Here is a 6,837-nt window from a genome sequence, read left to right as displayed (position 1 = left end):
AAGTCGACATGCATTTCGCGGCGACCCTCACGGTGACCCCATCCAGCGAGCCTGCCGAGGTGCCTGTTGACGGGCAGACCAACGGGGTTCTCGATGCCTAGATAATTCGTGCAGTAGGAGATGCACTCTTCGGTCAGAAAGCCCCTGGCTATGCTTCCTTCTGGACGTGACATGTTGCGAACGTATCCTTTGATGACACCATTCATCCTTTTGAACGGCATCATGCTGTGCAGGAACGTCGGCCCGAGTTGGATGATATCCTCCACTATATGGACCAGCAGATGCACCATAACGTCGAAGAATGCGGGCGGGAAGTACATCTCAAGCTCGCATAGTATCACCACGATCTCTTCCTGTAGCCTTCTGAGTTGCCTCACGCCAATCGACTTCCGAGAGATGACGTCGAAGAAGTTGCATAGGCCAAATAGCGTTTGACGGACATGCGCGTCCATGATCCCACGGATTGCAACTGGAAGTATCTGCGTCATCAGCACGTGACAGTCGTGAGACTTCATCCCGCTGAACTTCTGCTTCGCTGGGTCTAGGTATCTGCTTATCTTCCCCGCGTAACCATAAGGAAGTTTTACTCCTAGGAGGCAGGTGAAAAACTGCTCGATCTCCTCCTGACCTAGAGTGAAGCACGCGGGAGGGTAGTCATTTCCGGTCTTCTTGGCCTTTTTGCCTTTGCGACGACTTTCTGTGTCCTGCTTCGCCTCATCATCATCATCATCATCATCATCATCATCATCATCATCATCATCATATATAGCGTGAAGCTCCTGCCTGATGCCCATTGATTTCAAGTCTGCCCTTGCTTTCGGCCCATCTTTGGTCCTCTCTGGCATGTTGAGCAGGGTACCAAGCAGACTCTCGCACACGTTCTTCGTGATATGCATGACATCAAGGCTGTGAGGCACACGGTGGATCTTCCAGTACGACAAGTCCCAGAAAACATACCTCGTTTTCCATACCTTCAGCAGCGGCTCTGGCGCCTTTCGCTTCTTTCCCGGCTCTGGCGCCTTTTTCTTATTTCCCGGTAGTGGGCAGTCTTTCCAATTTTTCAACAGCTTGTCTATTTCCTCGCCGCTCCTCGTACACGGGCGTTTTCGGGGTTCGGTTTCACCATCGAACAGATCCTTGCGTTTCCTCCACGGGTCATCGTCGCGAAGCCACCTTCGATGTCCCATGAACACGGTTTTCGAAGACCCGGGATCTCTATCTAGCTGGCGATACGTTGTGTCATCCATGCACCTTACGCATCTAGAAAATCCGTGGACTACCTGCCCTGCAAGATATCCGTAACCGAGATAGTCGTGCACCGTCGTGAGCAGTGCGGCTCTCATAGGGAAATATTCTTTCTCTGCGGCGTCCCACGTATTGGCTGGCGTTTTCCACAGCGTGTCAAGCTCCTCTTTCAGCAGCCCCAGATACAGATTGATGTCGTTCCCTGGTTGTTTCGGCCCTTCAATTAGCATACTCATGTGAATGTACTTCCTCTTCATGCACAACCAGGGGGGAAGGTTGTACATCCACACAAACATAGGCCAGGTGCTATGTGTGCTTCTCTGGCTGCCAAACGGATTGACTCCATCGGTGCTCGCGCCCAGCACGATGTTCCTTGGATCGTTCCCAAATTCTGGGTATTCGAAGTTCAATGCTTGCCACTGGCTCGCATCCTTAGGGTGACTCAGCATCTTGTCTTTTTTATCTATCTCCGGATCATTTGCGTCATCTTCTCGCTTCTTCTCCTCCCTATCCGCGTGCCAACGCAGGAGCTTTGCTACCTTAGGATCCGCGAAATACCGTTGCAGACGAGGAGTGATCGGAAAGTACCACACCACTTTTCGAGGAGCTTTCTTCCTCTTCTTGTATCGAGTGACACCGCACACCGGACATATTGTAGACTCCGCGTGCTCGTCCCGATAAATGATGCAATTGTTCATGCACACATGGTATTTCACGTGCGGTAAATCCAGAGGACACACGATTTTCTTTGCCTCCTCCAAACTGGTCGGGCACTTGTTCCCCTTGGGAAGACGTTCGTGCCAGAATGACATGTTCTCGTCGAAGCATGCGTCGGTCATTTTGTGTTTTACCTTCATCTCCAGAGCCATGAGCGTTACTTTCAGGCGGGTATCCTCGGGCCTGCATCCTTCATACAACGGAGTAACCGCGTCTAACTCAAGTTGATCCATCTTGGCTTTCTCTCGGGCGGCAGCTCTTGCGTTATCCGTCTGCTTGAGAAGCAGCTCTTGAATATGAGGGTCCTGCACCCAGCCCATCGATGGTCCAACGTCGTCTGCTTCGCCGACATCATCATCATGTCCTGCATCTTCTACATGATGACTGTGTACAGCATCACCGTCGTGATCATCTCCTGGGGATTCTTCGTCTTCTCGCCCCCCCGAGCCGCGGTGGTTGTCTTGCTGCCCTTCCTCATTTCTTGCCCGGCCCCCATGAACGACTTCGTAGTCATCATCATCACCTTGCCACCGATAGCCATCCATGAAACCACGCAAGAGCAGGTGGTCCCGCACCTGCCCGGAATCCGGGTCCGCAATAAGGCTATTCAGCTTGCATCTTCGACACGGACATCTTATCTCCGTCTCGTTCTTTTGAAGCATCTCGGCCTTCGCGGACCTCAAAAACCTATTCACGATGCCTTCGGTCATCGTGCGGACCATGGTCGCCTGCGGGGTAGAGCAAAACGATATTTTAGAACCAAGAAAAAAATTGGCATGACTTTCCCTAAAAATAGGACCAAAAAGAATGCTTAATGCCAAAATTCTCGCCGAAACGGAAATGAATCAACATTCCGGCAAAATATTGGCAACTATCACATTTCAAATACCGGTACACCTCCAAACACAAACACATATGCAACACCACAAACATATGCAACACCACGAACATACATAGATCTAGCTAGGCCATAAAAAGTGCATGTGCACATTGTTTGTAGGGAGAACAACATAAATATAGCTTCCCCCCTTACTTACCTAGCAAAACAAGGTAACTTAACCACTTAATTTGAATGAATCTATGGTGGAAATGAGGTGAAAAAGAGGAGGCACCCGAGACAAGGAGGAGGCGGTGGAGAGAATGAAGTGGGGAGAAAGTGAGTGTGGGAGGAGAGGTTGTCCAAAATATCTTGTTGCTGCCCACTTACTAATGGCGCACCAGCAACAAATGCGCCATTAGTAATCCAGGTTACTAATGGCGCACCCCCTGGCGGTGCGCCATTAGAACTTTTGCAAAAAAAGGAATAAAAGCAATAATAAAAAAATAACATTAGTGGCGCACCTCCTGGATGGTGCGCCATTACTAGTTACAACTAGTAATGGCGCACCAACAGGGGATGCGCCATTAGTATGTTTGGACAGGCGCACTAGTTCAAAAAAAAATTTGGTACTAATGGCGCACCGTGGTCAGGGTGCGCCATTAGTAGTTTCAACACTAATGGCGCATCAGAGGGTGGTGCGCCATTAGTGTCATTTCCATCTATAGCCCTTTTCCTAGTAGTGAGAGATCAAGAGATCAATTGTTGTGTCCATGGGGTGCCCCTTGCCTTAGTACATAAAGGAGGAGAGGAGGGGAGGGGCCGGCCCTCTCTATGGCGCGCCCTTGGGAGTCCTACTCCCACCAGGAGTAGGATTCCCCCCTTCCATGTAGTAGGAGTAGGAGTCAAGGAAAGGGAGGAGAGGAGAGAAGGAAGGAGGGGGCGCAGCCCCTCCCCCTAGTCCAATTCGGACTAGGCCTTGGGGGGGGGGGCGCAGCCTCCCCTCTCTCTTTCCCCTAAAGCCCAATAAGGCCCATATACTCCCTGGCGAATTCCCGTAACTCTCCGGTACTCCTATAAATACCCGAATCACTCAGAACCTTTCCGATGTCCAAATATAGTCGTCCAATATATCGATCTTTACATCTCGACCATTTTGAGACTCCTCGTCATGTCCCCGATCTCATCCGGGACTCCGAACTACCTTCGGTACATCAAAACACATAACTCATAATATAAATCATCACCGAACTTTAAGCGTGCGGACCCTACGGGTTCAAGAACTATGTAGACATGACCGAGACACGTCTCCGGTCAATAACAAATAGCGGAACCTGGATGCTCATATTGGCTCCCACATATTCTACGAAGATCTTTATCGGTCAAACCGCATAACAACATATGTTGTTCCCTTTGTCATCGGTATGTTACTTGCCCGAGATTCGATCGTCGGTATCTCAATACCTAGTTCAATCTCGTTACCGGCAAGTCTCTTTCCTCGTAATGTAATGCATCATCCCGCAACTAACTCATTAGTCACATTGCTTGCAAGGCTTATAGTGATGTGCATTACCGAGAGGGCCCAGAGATACCTCTCCGACAATCGAAGTGACAAATCCTAATCTCAAAATACGCCAACTCAACAAGTACCTTCAGAGACACCTGTAGAGCACCTGTATAATCACCCAGTTATGTTGTGACGTTTGGTAGGACACAAAGTGTTCCTCCGGTAAACAGGAGTTGCATAATCTCATAGTCATAGGAACATATATAAGTCATGAAGAAAGCAATAGCAACATACTAAATGATCAAGTGTTAAGCTAACAGAATGGGTCAAGTCAATCACATCATTCTCTATTGATGTGATCCCGTTAATCAAATGACAACTCATGTCTATGGCTAGGAAACTTAACCATCTTTGATTCAACGAGCTAGTCAAGTAGAGGCATACTAGTGACACTTTATTTGTCTATGTATTCACACATGTACTAAGTTTCTGGTTAATACAATTCCAGCATGAATAATAAACATTTATCATGAAATAAGGAAATAAATAATAACTTTATTATTGCCTCTAGGGCATATTTCCTTCAGTCTCCCACTTGCACTAGAGTCAATAATCTAGTTCACATCACCATGTGATTTAATACCAATATTCACATCTATATGTGATTAATACTCATAGTTCACATCATCATGTGATCAACACCCAAAGGGTTTACTAGAGTCAATAATCTAGTTCACATCGCTATGTGATTAACACCCAAAGAGTACTAAGGTATGATCATGTTTTGCTCGTGAGAGAAGTTTAGTCAATGGGTCTGTCACATTCAGAGCCGTATGTATTTTGCAAATATTCTATGTCTATAATGCTCTGCACGGAGCTACTCTAACTAATTGCTCCCACTTTCAATATGTATCCAGATTGAGACTTAGAGTCATCTGGATCGATGTAAAAGCTTGTACCGATTTAACTCTTTACGACGGGCTCTTTTATCACCTCTATAATCGAGAAGTATTTCCTTAGTCTTCACTAAGGATATTCTTGACCGTTGTTCAGTGATCTACTCCTAGATCAAAACTGTATTCCCTTACCAAACTCAGAGCAAGGTATACAATAGGTCTGGTACACAACATAACATACTTTATAGAACCTATGACTGAGGCATAGGGAATGAATTTTCATTCTCTTTCTATTTTCTGCCATGGTCGGGTTTTTAGTCTTACTCAACTTCACACCTTGCAACACAGGCAAGAACTCCTTCTCTGACTGTTCCATTTTGAACTACTTCAAAATCTTATCAAGGTATGTACTCATTGAAAAATCTTATCAAGCGTCTTGATCTATTTCTATAGATCTTGATGCTCAATGTGTAAGCAGCTTCACTGAGGTCTTTCATTGAAAAACTTTTATTCAAGTATCCTTTTATGCTTTCCAGAAATTTTATATCGTTTTCAATCAACACTATGTTGTCTACATATAATATCAGAAATGCTACAGAGCTCCCACTCACTTTCTTGTAAATACATGCTTCTCCAAAAGTCTATATAAAACCATATGCTTTGATCACACTATCAAAACGCTTATTCCAACTCCGAGAGGCTTGCACCAGTCCATAAATGGATCACTGGAGCTTGCAAACTTTGTTACCACTTTTCGGATCGACAAACCCTTCTGGTTGCATCATATACAACTCTTCTTCTAGAAATCCATTCAGGAATGCAACTTTGACATCCATTTTCCAAATTTCATAATCATAAAATGCGGCAATTGCTAACATGATTCATACAGACTTAAGCATCGCTATGGGTGAGAAAGTCTCATCGTAGTCAACCCCTTGAACTTGTCGAAAACCTTTTGCAACAAGTCGAGCTTTGTAGACAGTAACATTACCATCAGCGTCAGTCTTCTTCTTGAAGATCCATTTATTTTTGATGGTTTGCCGTGTTGGGGTTCGTAGTAATTTCAAAAATTTTCCTACGCTCACGCAAGATCATGTGATGCATAGCAACGAGGGGGAGAGTGTTGTCTACGTACCCAACGCAGACCGACTGCGGAAGCGATGACACGACATAGAGGAAGTAGTCGTACGTCTTCACGATCCAACCGATCAAGCACCGAAACTACGGCACCTCCGAGTTCGAGCACACGTTCAGCTCGATGACGATCCCCGGACTCCGATCCAGCAAAGTGTCGGGGAAGAGTTCCGTCAGCACGACGGCGTGGTGACGATCTTGATGTACTACAGCAGCAGGGCTTCGCCTAAACTCCGCTACAGTATTATCGAGGTATATGGTGGCAGGGGGCACCGCACACGGCTAAGGAATAGATCACGTGGATCAACTTGTATCTAGAGGGTGCCCCCTGCCCCTGTATATAAAGGATGGAGGAGGAGGAGGCCTGCCAAGGCAAAGGTGCGGCCAGGATAGGGAGTCCTACTAGGACTCCAAGTCCTAGTAGGAGTCCACCAAGAGGGGAGGAAGGGAGAAGGAATAGGAGGAGAAGGAGAGGTGGCCGGCCCCCTTTTCCCTAGTCCAATTCGGACCAAAGGGGAGGG

This window comes from Triticum dicoccoides, chromosome 1B, assembly GCF_002162155.2.
Source record: "Triticum dicoccoides isolate Atlit2015 ecotype Zavitan chromosome 1B, WEW_v2.0, whole genome shotgun sequence".
In the NCBI taxonomy this organism is placed as follows: domain Eukaryota; kingdom Viridiplantae; phylum Streptophyta; class Magnoliopsida; order Poales; family Poaceae; genus Triticum; species Triticum dicoccoides.
The sequence above is the reverse complement of the archived record's forward strand: the minus strand, read 5'-3'. Positions refer to the sequence as shown.